We start from the raw sequence: 12540 nt of genomic DNA, 5'->3' as shown, positions 1-12540 counted from the left end.
ATTGCTAGTGAACGGATTAGAGGCAAACGTTCCTGCCCTGAAGTCAAATGCAACAAAACCTGTGGGACCAGAGGCAAAAAAACTAAAGGTGGGCAGATGAGCTTAAAAAGGCAACAGAAACTTTGCTCTGTGTGCATCCACCACTGAAGCCAGATCCATGTGCACCCACCACCAAAGAACTGAAGACTGAGGACCAAGGGGACGCTGCTGGATCCATGGTGGTGACTATTCTTGCAGCCCTATCCCACATCCTTGCTTTATTTCTGTCTTTTCCTTCCATTCTGTCCTATCACTACCCCCTTCACTTTTTTTAATAATAAAAGCCTGTTTGGGGTGTACGGCATTTGGCCTTGTTTGTGTCTTAATCTCAGTCTTGGGATCATATCGAAACTTCCCCCGACACTGGATCGGGACAAGACACTTTCTGACAAAAGATGAAGGGCTGTAAAGCACCTTGCACACTTATTCACACAAAGAAATGCATATATAAGGACATGATCTTAAGCAGTCATGTCAACACCTGGAAAAATCAGTCACTTGAAAGACAAGAACTCCATAAAAAGAAGCAAAAAAACTTAATAAACAATATGTGGGAAAATACTTCAGGGTGATCACATGTCAGAAAAGTATGTTCTCTCAGACAGTAGTAAATATACTGTGATTTTGCTATTGCTACAAGTACTTAACAGAGTGAGCAAGGAGAAAAATTCTCAACTTGTGAGAGCTAAACCTCTGTAACACATACTATCAAAAATTCATTTAGGATCAGTTAGTAGATGCTATTCTTACATTTTTAGTGAAAAACACACCACCTTGAAAAGTCAGTAAAATGTTTGCATTGATGTTTATTGCATTTGGTGCAAATCTTTAAAATAATCTCATGACATCACAACAACCATTAAGAGATTCTATTCCCAATTACTTGCCATTGTACAGGAATCCACCAGATGGCGACTAGAAATGGAGCTCTCCATCATTTCCTGAGATTTTATAATGTTCTGTTCATCTGTCTTCAGACCTAGCTTCCTGGTGGCCTCAAAGGGCAGACAGCTTAGAGTCGATGAAAGGAAATAATTTATCACCTTCTGCAGTTTACACCTGCTTACTAGCCAAAATTGTAAAACAGCTACAAGCAACTTAAACGTGCATGGATCTGTTCATAGTGTCATACTCTTCTATGAAATTTATTCTAGAAGGTCTCCTTTGCCCTCAGCCTAGCAACATGTACAGTCTCTGAGTGTTGCAAAGAGAGAAATCTCCTATTTTACTCTTGAAATTCTAGGACACTTATCAGCACAGTATCTGGAAGGAAGACATGTTATAATGGAACTGGAGCCCAACTGATGAGAGATGAAGTACATTAGCAGCAGAAGAAAATCAAAGTAATAAAGGGAAAAAGGCTGATTACGAAACTGAGAATGTTTTTCTATTATTATAACAATGTACATATTTATTACTCTGTCTTAGTCTTGCTTTATTCACAAAACAATAGTTATGTAACAAATGAAGGAGTCTTATTGTTGCTGGTGTGTCAGTTTAACTGGGTTTACATTTTTCTTTGTTACATCTGCTTCATTAATTTGTTTTAAATTACCTGAGAAGCTACTGAGAACGTATTTTACTGCTAAATAAGTTATGTGGATGTTAATTATAAGTGGATATTCAGTCTACAATTGCCTTCCCATGTGCATGTTGTAGTCCATTCTTCTAGATACCAAAGCTAATTACAAAATGTGCACAGTTCTTGAATTCTCTAGTTTGATGAGCTTTGCAGCTTCCACATGCCCAAGTAGACTGTCAAATCTCACTGTCAGTGTGGACAATTGTATATATACCATTTGTTTAAACAAGTCACATGGAATTAATGCATCAAAGTACCTGTAGATATGATTGCAAATCCTGAAACCATAAATAATTTCATAAAAGTAATTTATGGATTACATTGTGGAGAGACACAGGAGATTTTAAGTTATCAAAACATCCAAGCTTCTCCATGCTTTCAACCACTTTCAGGTATTGGAGGAATAATGTGTGACTATAAAAAATTTTACTCACAGTAAGTATACATGTTTAGAATTGAGTGTTCACACTCTATTTAGCTGCAGCACATAGCATGTATGATCCATACTGCTATGCATTTTGTGCACAACAAAACCGATAGTGTAGAAGTATCAAAAGCTATATTTAATGGAAATCATGACAGAATGTTTTCTTCTGTCACCAGTAATTCCCAAAAGGCAAATGATGTACCTCTGACTGAATACTCAGAACTAGTATGACTCACAAAGTTGAAGTAAAATTATTTCAGACATTGTTTTGCATAGAATGGTATTGTCCATATCTACTATGCATTTAGTTCTTCTTTCACCTTATTGTCAGATGAACACGAGTACTTTTTATTCAGAAGAATATTTTTCTTTGTTTTGTAAAGAATGGAACTACTATAGTGATTTACATGAAGGGTGGAATTCAGCTTTCCTGATTTCAGTTTTATAAATATTTAGTATCTAATTTAAACCACTTGTCCAAATATGGTGTAATCACTGAAGAGGCAAGCACCTCCGAACAGCAATTCATCTAGTTCTTGGATGGAGGTATTGTTCTCTGGAGATGTATGTGCCTTGCCATTGACTGGAGAAGAAGTCAAGATTGAATAGTTTCTTAACTTTTATACAGATGTATTTCAGTGGGGAAAGTCCCATTCAAGGGGTGTAACACTATCATACAGCCTTCCTACTGCAAACTTCTGATATTTCTCTTTCACCTTAATGTGCTGTCCAGTGCACGGTCACCTTTTCTTTATCCTGCTCCTTTTTACAATTTCCCTCTATTGTCTTGGCTCCCTGTGGACTGTCTCCCCTGCACTACTATCCCTAAGGAAGAATTGCTGTGCATTTTGAAATAAAGTGTTAAAGCATTTGGGGGGTTTTGTTTTCAGTGTTTGTGGGTTTGGTCAGGTTTTTTTCTGGGGAGTGGTGTTGTGTTTGGGGTTTTTTTAATCTGATATTTCCTTATATTCTGAATTTACTTATCAAGGAACAAAGTAGGAATTGTCCCCAACTATCTCTTGAGTAAAATGCAAATGACTACTTAAAAGACAGTGAACGAAGCCAATTGCCTTTCATCAATGTATTTTTTTCAGTTCCAATCTGATTAATTGGATATGACCAAGAATGTGTCTTATTTATCATCTTGAAAATTTTGCTGTAAAAATAGTCATCAAAAATGTCAATCTAACATGTTCAAAGAGCTTGGAGAATCACCACTAGTTGAACAGAACTTGTTAAAAATAGCTTAGTTTTGCAAAAGTTGTCTTGTAATTAATAGGAAGGAGACTACTACTTTACCAAATAACTAGGGTCAGTACAGTTATTGTATCAAACAGCAAATATTTAATATTAGAGGAATTAAATCTGGAATTAACTGCAGATGTAGCTTGACAAAGGATATAGTATACTAATTCTAACTTGAAGTCTTGACATCTGGTTTATAATTTCAATTATGCCATATCTTACGTAGCTCATGTAGCTGTAAATTGCCATTTACATTTAACCACTATTGGTTTAATTTCCAGGCCACTTCTGTGCAGAGATCAGATTTTAGAAAAAATAAAATTCTTCTAACCTCACATCTGATAAATCATGCAAATATATATTCTTTATGAGTTGGGTATGACCATAGTTTGAAAAAAGAGTCCATATAGAGTATATTAAGTATTTACTTGATAGTTACATCCAATTAGAGTGCATTTTGGTGGTGTTGCTTTCTTTTTCTTAACCTAATAGATGTACTGAGATATGTCCAAAAATAATTAAAATCTTAAATGAAAGAGAAAAAAGATTAATATTTTATCCAAAGTGTTGGAAGCAGCCCACTAGTGTATTACGATACATCCCAAAGCAAATTTCTCCATTTGCAGACTAGCTCTCCAACAAGTTTTCCTTTCAAAATAAAATTTAAATACCAAATATACGGTATTCTGAACTATAGCCACAATGCATTCCTATCTTCCAATCAAATCTATTGACCCATAGTAGAGATTGTTCAAATAGTTCTAAATCTGAGCTTGTTTTTGTAAGTCTAGAACCTGAAGATGTGCTTCTCGATGGTAAGTGGAATTTGAGTTGCTTGGTTGGTTGGCTTTCAGTCACTTTAAAAAAAAAAAAAAAAAAAAAAAAAGTTTGGCAGGGGAATTGACCCTGATTGATACCTAAAACTTAAGGTACAGAAAATGTTATCCCACACTGGAAGGTGTGCTGAAGAGGTACATCATCTCAGGGACAACACTGGAATTAAAGTTCTTTCAGGAAATATGTTACTGCTACAAGTTCCCAGTACTCCTCTAGGTACTCCAGTATACCTTCCCCACTCTTCCAGCCAGCTCCACATGACATATGGAGAGGTGTGAAGGAAATAAGTAATTTTCCATTTTCTTCAAGCATCCCTGAACAGTAGCACCATGGTTCTCCTCAGATCCTTGCAGTGCTAGGTCAGGTGCTTATAACTACTGTAGGAAGAGAAGAGGTGATAGATAAAAATTCAATGTTTCATACTCTTAAGACCAGCCTAGCTCTCAGTGTTCAGCAGGTGTTTGTTACTATGTATCTGAGTATATTCAGTTGTCTGGATTTCATGCTGAACTTTTGATATTACATAATATGTGAAAATTATATTATATTATGCTATAGTACATACGAGTACATAGTATAAGTATACATGATACATTATATTATATAAAATTTCTACTACATATTCTATAATAAGTGAATATTTTGAGCTTTGTTTCATCCCAAAATGTTCATTTATTCGACCATGATGACAAAAATGTGCCTTGAGCACAAATTTTTACTTTTTTTATAGGTTGAATGCAATGAACATTCCCATTACAGTTTAATTGGATTTGAGCTCTTTAACTTTAAGCACATACCACAGTCTGTGATATAAGCCACTGCTTTATAAATGCAGTAGAAATGTACTAAGAAATACAAAGGAAAGAAATATGAATATTTTTATACTTTAGGGCTCTTGTTGAAGAGCCTATTATGTGTACATGTTCTGCCAATTAGATTTCACTTACTGTGGGTTTATTTTCATAAATAAAGTAGAAAGTATGGGTAAAAATAATATTTCTACATTACCTATTTCCTTCAAAACCACAGCATATTCCAACTTTAATTTTTATATGTCTAATAAATGTGAATTGTGAGTAAAAAGTAAAATAAGAATCATTACAAATCAAGTTTGGGCATGTTTTTCTTAGACTTCACCAATAAAACCTAGCAAAATTTTCACTGGTGCAGGGCCCTCTACAGGTCTATTAGCCAAGTTTAAGCTGAAGTACTAACTCTGAAAAACTGTTTGCTTTTTTGTTGGTGGCCTACGAACAGCAGTGAGAACAAACATAAACTTCTGAAAACAGTTCTCTTTCACCAACACATTATGCTGGAGAAAAACCCATCATATTCTGCAATATATCAATGCTGTATAGACTAGGCAATCTGCCCAGACCTCCTTTCTCTGTAATGTTAGATCGGATAGAAAACAATAAATTTATAAGAAAATACTTCCATTAATGATGGAATCAAGCTACTTAACCAAAATACCAAACTATTTTTAAATTGGAAACCTACTCTGAAGTTGACTTTAGGGACTAGAAAAATAAAAGGTGGAAGTGGTGAAGACATCACTTCAGTGCTGTTCTTTCTAGTCTGACTTTCCTCTGAGCAGAGCAACTGGAAAGACAGTAATTTCAAAGCCAAACAGTCTCTCATTTAAATTCTTGTCCTCCAAAAGAAGAAAAGTGACATCACTCAATATGTCATAAATTCCAGGATCTAATACTCTCTAAGAAGCATCAGTGCTTGGTGTGATATAAGCAAAATATTTTAATAAGTACCTCAGAGTATGTTCACCCCAAACCCAAGAAGACACATTATGAAATTAGTGTAACTAAATGAAAAGGTAATTTTAAAATATTTGTGGAAAAAGAGGGTTTTGCTGTTTGGGCCTACTCGTTCAATCAGCTTTTAACTGCAAAGATAACTGTGAGCACAGTTTCGAACCTCCAGTTATTTGGGATTTTTTACTGTTACTTTCCATGTTTACTTACACAGTTTATAGGAACTGGTTTTGTGTGAGAGAAGCTGCAGTCTCACATTATAGTGAGGCAAAGACACAGAGTTTCTTTCTATAAACTGACACATTTCCATCAGAAACTCTCGTGTCTATATTTTCTCTGTAGTGTCTCAGGCATTTCCTCATAAAACATGATTGTATTATCAAAGACAAGAGGATTTCAAACAATTTTCAGTGAGGTAGGTTTCCTTTTATACTCTGTTTATGAGCTTCATGATACTACAACACCAATAATGTCAAGGATGTCCACTTGGTAAATGTAAAACCTGTGGATGTGCCAGTTCACAATGCAGACTGTACAGGGTAAGTCTAGTAATGTCCACTTCTGTGGTTTCCAAAGTATTTTGAGATAAGGATGTTTTTATCTTTTTTTTTTGTTTGTTTTTTGTTTTTGTTTTTTTTTTTAAATAATAGCAATAGTAAAGCAGTAGATGGGATGCCCAGAGAGATTGTGAAATATCTATCTTTGGAGATTTTAAAAACTTGACAGTACAAGTTATCTCTGTTTTGTACAGGGTTCACTAAGTCACAGTCCTCTACAGGTCACTAAGTAGATTGCCCTAGGTCTCTCTATGATTCAGCAGCAGAAAGCCGGGAGATCAAGTAGTCCCTTAATTTTCCCATTGTTAAAATGGTGGCTGAGGGCTGCTCTGGATACTCAGGTCTGGAGGGACCACTACGAGGCTATGATGTCTTGTCTTTCTATTAGACAACACCACAGTCCTGTCAGGCCCTCATTTCCTGGCTCATTTACTCTCAGAAATCATGATCCTAATGATGACCTCAGAGCATGATCCTTTCTTACCTGCTCTCACTTTCTGTTCTCCACCTCTATTGCACCTTTCCCTCTCCCGTGTTGGCCTATGGATTCACCAAGAAAAAGAGGCATAGTAACCCTGTCTTCTACCCTGATATCACATTGAAGGAAACAACAAAAATGTACATTGCCAGGGCAGTAATTTTTGTGCCCTTATTAGGCCCAACAGGAGGCCCAAAGTATGGCATCTCACCTTTCAACTCAAAGGTAAGTTGAAAGATCTGGAGGAGACAGCTAACAAATCTCCATGTTTTCATTTATCCGTTGTTTGTAAAATCCAAGTAGATAGCATGTACCCATTGTTTTTCCTGGTAGTGTGGGGACAACCCCAGATCCACTTGCTAAAGTGAGGCAACACTTTGACCTCCTTGGTGTGTAGTATTCTGAAGTCACGGATTTCTTCTGTAGGGTTGTTGTCTCCCGTCTCCCTAAAACACAAAGTCAGGATACACTTAAATATTTTTTATATATTTCTTAATAGTCCTATCGCTCTATAAGATCATTCATTTTGAGTGGAAAATGAACAGAACAGTGCAAAGTGAAAAAGTTTGAAGGAAATGTATTATAACTAACACAAGCTCCAATTACAACTCCCACTCACTATGAGCTTAAGTAAAACTCCCACTGACTTCAGTAGGAGTTTTGATTGAGTAAGTACTTAATTGGCCCAGTGTCAGTAAACTCACAAATATAATAAGATTAACTAGAAATAGCAAATGGCCGAAGAAATTGCTGTTAGTATTCTCAGTTCCAAAATGTCATTTCCAAAATACCTGCGAATCTGTGCATGCCAGCGCTGAAAAACATTGATGCAGGCCTGACTTCCAGGTTAAATCCCAGTTCAAGATGAAACAAAGTCTGTACTGAGGTGTATATTATAGAATCATAAAATACTAGGTTGGAAGTGACTTCAAGGATCATCTGGTCCAACCTTCCTTGGCAAAAGCACCATCTAGACAAGATAGCCCAGCACTCTGTCAGTTGAATCTTAAAATTGTCCAATGTTGGGGAATCCACCACTTCACTGTGAAGATTATTCCAGTGGCTGATTGCTTTTTGTGAAAATTTTGCCTCTTGTGTCCAATCGGAACATGTCTTTTCCATGTGAGTCCTTGTGAAAAGGGGTTCTCCATCTTCTTTGTAGCTGCCCTTTAAATACTGGAACATGGTGATGAGGTCTCCCCTAAGCCTTCTCTTCTCAAGGCTAACAAACTCAGTTGTCTCAGTCTTTCCTCATATGGCAGCTTTCCCAGTCCCTTGATCATCTTTTTGGCCCTCCTCCAGCCTGCCTACATCTTTTTTGTCTAGCAAGGACCAAAACTAAACACAGTATTCCAGGTGTGGCCTGACAAATACTGAGTAGACTAGGATAATGACTTCTTTATTTCTGGTGGTGTTGGCCCTGTTGATGTAACCAAGTAACCCAAAATCCTGTTAACAAAGCAGCACACTGTTCACTCATATTGAGCCTGTTGTCCACTAGGACCTCAGGTCTCTTCCCACAGAGCTGGTCCCCAGCTGGGTAGATCCCAACCTGTTTTGTGTTCCCAGATTCTATTTTTCCAGGTTCAAGACCTTATGCTTGTCCTTGTTGAGCTAGATAAGGTTCTTGTTAGCCCACTCTTCCAGCCTATCCAGGTCTTCCTGCAGGGTGGCTCTCCCTTCTGAAGTGTCCACTTCCTCACTCAGTTTTGTTTCATCAGCAAACTTCACAGGGTACACTTGATCCCACCATACAGATCACTTAGGAAGATATTCAACAGCGTTGGGCCCAAGACTGATCCCTGGGAGACTTCATTTGTGACAGGTTACCAGTTTGAAAAGGAGATATTTACCACCACCCTTTGGGAGTAACTTGTCAGCCAGTTCCCCCACCCACCTCACAAACCACTTGTCTAGACCATAACCTATCAGTTTCTCTAGGAGGAACTAGTGGGGAACTGTATCGAAAGCCTTGGAGAAATCCAGGTAGACACGGGGCACCGCTTGTCCCACATCAACTAAGCAGGTTACTTTGTTGTAGAAGGTGATCAGATCGTAAAGCATGATTTACCCTGGTGAATCCGTGCTGGCTTTTCCCAATCACGTGATTCATTTGACTTGTGATAATCCCCAGGAGGATTTGTTGCATAACTTTCCCAGGGACTGAAGTAAGACTGATGGACCTATAATTACCTGGAGCCTCCTTGAGGCCTTCTTGTAGATGGGGGTGACATTAGGCTTCTTCCAATCTTCTGGGATGTCCCCTGATCTCCACAACTTCTCAAAGACTATGGAGAGCGGTCTCACAACAACATCAGCCAGCTCTCTTAACACCTCAGGTGGATAATGTCAGGACCCATTGATTTTTAAGGGCCAAGGTCCTGTAATAGTTCAAATACCAACTCTTCCTTCACTGACAGTGGGTCTGTGTTTACATCAACCTGTAGATTTTTGTTTCCAAGACCTGGCACTGGTATAGACAGAAGTGAAAAATGTGTTGAGAACCTCTGCTTTTTAATAATTTTTCACCTCTCTTGTTTAACAACAGGCTAATATTTTCCTCTGTTTCTGCTTGTTGTTTACATACCTGAAGAGCAGTCATCTTTGTTTCTGACATCTCTGGCCAATTTCAATGCAAACTTATCTTTTGCTTTTCTAACTGTATCTCTGCACACCTTGGCAGTGCCCTTGTAGTCCTCAATGGGTATTTATCCACTTTTCTAACTCTGGTATGCTTCTCTTCTGGTTTTGAGCAGACTTGGAAGCTCACAGTTAAGCCAAGTGGGTCTCTTGCTCTGCCTACTTCCCTTACTTTTAAAGAGGATTAACTGCTTTTTGTGCTTCCAGGAGAGTCATCTTGAAAAATTGCAAGCACTTCCTAGCTCCTTTATCCTCCATGGAATCTTCCCATGAAATCTCTCCCAACCGAGCTCTGAACAATCTGAAGTTTCTCTCTTAATGTCTAAAACCTTTGTCCTTAATACTAACCTTCAATGTGTTCAGCAGGTTCCCAAACTCCACAATATTGTGGTCACTGTAGCCAAGGCTATCACTAACAAAGATATTGTAAAACAGATTTTCCTAGTCTGTGAGTACCAAGTCCAGCAGTGCCCCCTTCCTGGTTGACATCTCTAACATTTGTATGAAGAAGCAATCCTCTACACATTCCAGGAACATGATGGATGACATGTGAGCTGCTGTATTTGTTTTCCAACAAATGTTTGGGTAGTTGAAGTCACCTGTAAGAACTAGCTTCTGTTGACCTGTAGCTTGCTTAAGTGACCCAAATATTGCTTTGTTTGCCTTATTATCTTGGTTTGGAGGTTGATAGTAGATGTCTACTGTAAGACCCCCCTTGGAGATGACCCCACTGATCTTGACCAAGAGGCATTTGATAGTGCTTCTACAGTCGCCATAGTTCTACACATACAAGGTTTTCCTTAACATACGGTGAGACTCCTTGTCCTCTTTTTCCCTGCCTGTCTTTATGAAACAGCCTATAGCTATCCATCACGATCCTCCAGTCATGTGAGTTGTCCAACATGTTTCACTTATTCCTATGATAACATAACTTTCTGACTGGGTGCAGAGCTCCAGTTCCTCCTGTTTGCTCCCCAGGCTGTGTGTACTGGTATACATACACTTGAGGAGGTTGGTCTGTTTTTCATCTTGGGAGGTGGCTAAGGAACATCTGCCACTGCTCCAGTTGGTCTGGCTTATTCCCCAGTTGGTTGCAATGGTGTGAGTGTTGCCACTTTGGACCCCACCAGCTGAGTCCTTCATTTTAAAGCCTGCCTCACCAAGTTGGCCAGCCTGCTGCCAAAGATTACTTTACATCTTCTAGACAGGTGGATCCCATACCTCCCTATCAAGTTATAGTCATCAAAGAATGTCCTGTTGTCATAAAAGCCAAACCCTTATGTTGGGACCAGCCATGAAGCTAGAAGTTGATTTGCATTATATGTTTATTTCTGGCTGCATCCCTTCCCCTAACTGGTAAAATGGATGAAAAGATAACTTGAGCACCAATACTTTTTGCTTGTGCCCCCAGGGTTTTGTAGTCTTCTTGGATTCTGCCCAGGTTCCAGTTTGTGGTGTCATTCATGCCCACATGAAAGAGTAGTAATGGATAGTAGTCCATGCTCTTGACAAGTTATGGCACCCTCTTGGCAACATCTCAGACCTTAGTTCCTGGAAGGCAGCATACCTCTCATGACTCCCTGTCAGGCCAGCAGATGGGCACCTCAGTGCCCCTCGACAGAGAGTCACACACTACAAGCACTCATTGTTTCTTTTTGCGGTATCCACTCTGTGCTTCTGGTACAGTTTCTCCTTGAAGACCTTGCTCGTGGATGTCTACAGCTGCTAAAGCTTCATATCTAATTATTGTGGTAATGCTGGAGGGTGGGGACAGAAACAGAGTCCTGCTTTTGTGGTTCACCAGGGTCCAAGGTGCCTCATTCTCTGTGGTGTTTGCTACAGGAGCATGGTTCTGAAACCATTTATCTTCATCTTGGCCCCTCTAATAGTGCACAGCCTTTTAACTGTTTCCTGCAACTTGGCCACCTGACACAACAGATCATCAACCTGTGAAAATTCTTTTGCAGGTTTTTACCTTTTCTCCAGGAGAAGGGTCTGGGCATTCCTTGCAACCTACCATCTGTACTGAAGTCTTCTTCCTTACCAGATCCATCTGGGTGAAACCATCAGACATCTCAGTGGCTTTCTCTGTAGAAACACTGGTCTTAACTATGAGGTGAGTGCCCACCATTATGGAAGACACCTAGAGCACTTCTGCGGATCTACAAGCAGGGTACATGGCTCTTCTTACACGCCCTTCTGTGTGAACTGCTGTGCAAATTGCTGCACCCTCTCAATCCCTGTTTGCACACCCTGTTCTCAGCACTCCTGATCACTAGAGTTTCCCAGGGCCATTTGAACCTCCCATGGTTGCTCCTGGCAATACCCAAGCCACATCAGCCTGTCTCATGAGAGCTGCTGGCTCCTGATGGTGATCTCTGCTCTTCCTCAGGTTTTACCTGGCTCTGGGAACTCTCCTGTACACCTCAGTCTAGTGCTCAGCCACAGAACTGACCATTGCCACAGCTGTGTGCCTCGTCTATTGAGTACTGTTTTCAGTTTCAGCATGATTATATATAAACAAATATTTTAAACAGAAGAAATAAAAATAATAATAGCAAACAAAAATATCAAAAAAGATTCTTCCAATCCAGTAATTTGAGGGCCCCTCCCAAACAAGACTTTAGCATGCACACTGTATTACCCGAAAGACCAAATTGTGGGGCATGTGAAGAAAAGAGGAGAGAAATTTATTAAGGTTTAGACACAAAATATACTGCAATCCATTCAAAAGGCACCACTGACAAAAATTATCTCTGAGGCAAATGTAGAAGTCTTTCTTACTGTTAATTGGGCTATGTAAACGTAAAGAAATTTTTAGCTCTTTCTCTAAAGACAGATGAAGCAAAAATAATGGTTTGGTTTTGGCAACTATGTGCTATTTGACCCTTATTTGTCTAAAGAAATCCTCTTCAGGATGTCTTAGCTGCAGTCTTGAGAGAAACCTGATTTTGTCCTTCCTCTTT

The 12540-nt window shown here is 39.0% G+C and overlaps 1 protein-coding gene across 9 annotated transcripts in view; it reads right to left on the bottom strand.

Annotated features, from left to right (window-relative positions):
• NXPH1 (neurexophilin 1) overlaps window positions 1-12540 on the bottom strand; it is a 360999-nt gene that overhangs the window by 118193 nt on the left and 230266 nt on the right. For 4 of the 9 annotated variants that reach the window (XR_012633052.1, XR_012633053.1, XR_012633051.1 and 1 more), the window contains 2 exons: window positions 7146-7380; window positions 4194-4507 (listed from right to left, as the gene is read on the bottom strand). The exons of the other annotated variants lie outside the window; for them this stretch is intronic. The gene's annotated coding sequence lies outside the window, so the exon portion shown is untranslated. Of the gene's footprint in view, window positions 1-4193; window positions 4508-7145; window positions 7381-12540 lie in introns of those variants that run through there. 9 annotated transcript variants of the gene reach the window in all.

This window comes from Athene noctua, chromosome 2 (assembly GCF_965140245.1).
Source record: "Athene noctua chromosome 2, bAthNoc1.hap1.1, whole genome shotgun sequence".
Lineage (NCBI taxonomy): Eukaryota > Metazoa > Chordata > Aves > Strigiformes > Strigidae > Athene > Athene noctua.
This window is presented reverse-complemented; position numbering and strand designations above follow the sequence as displayed.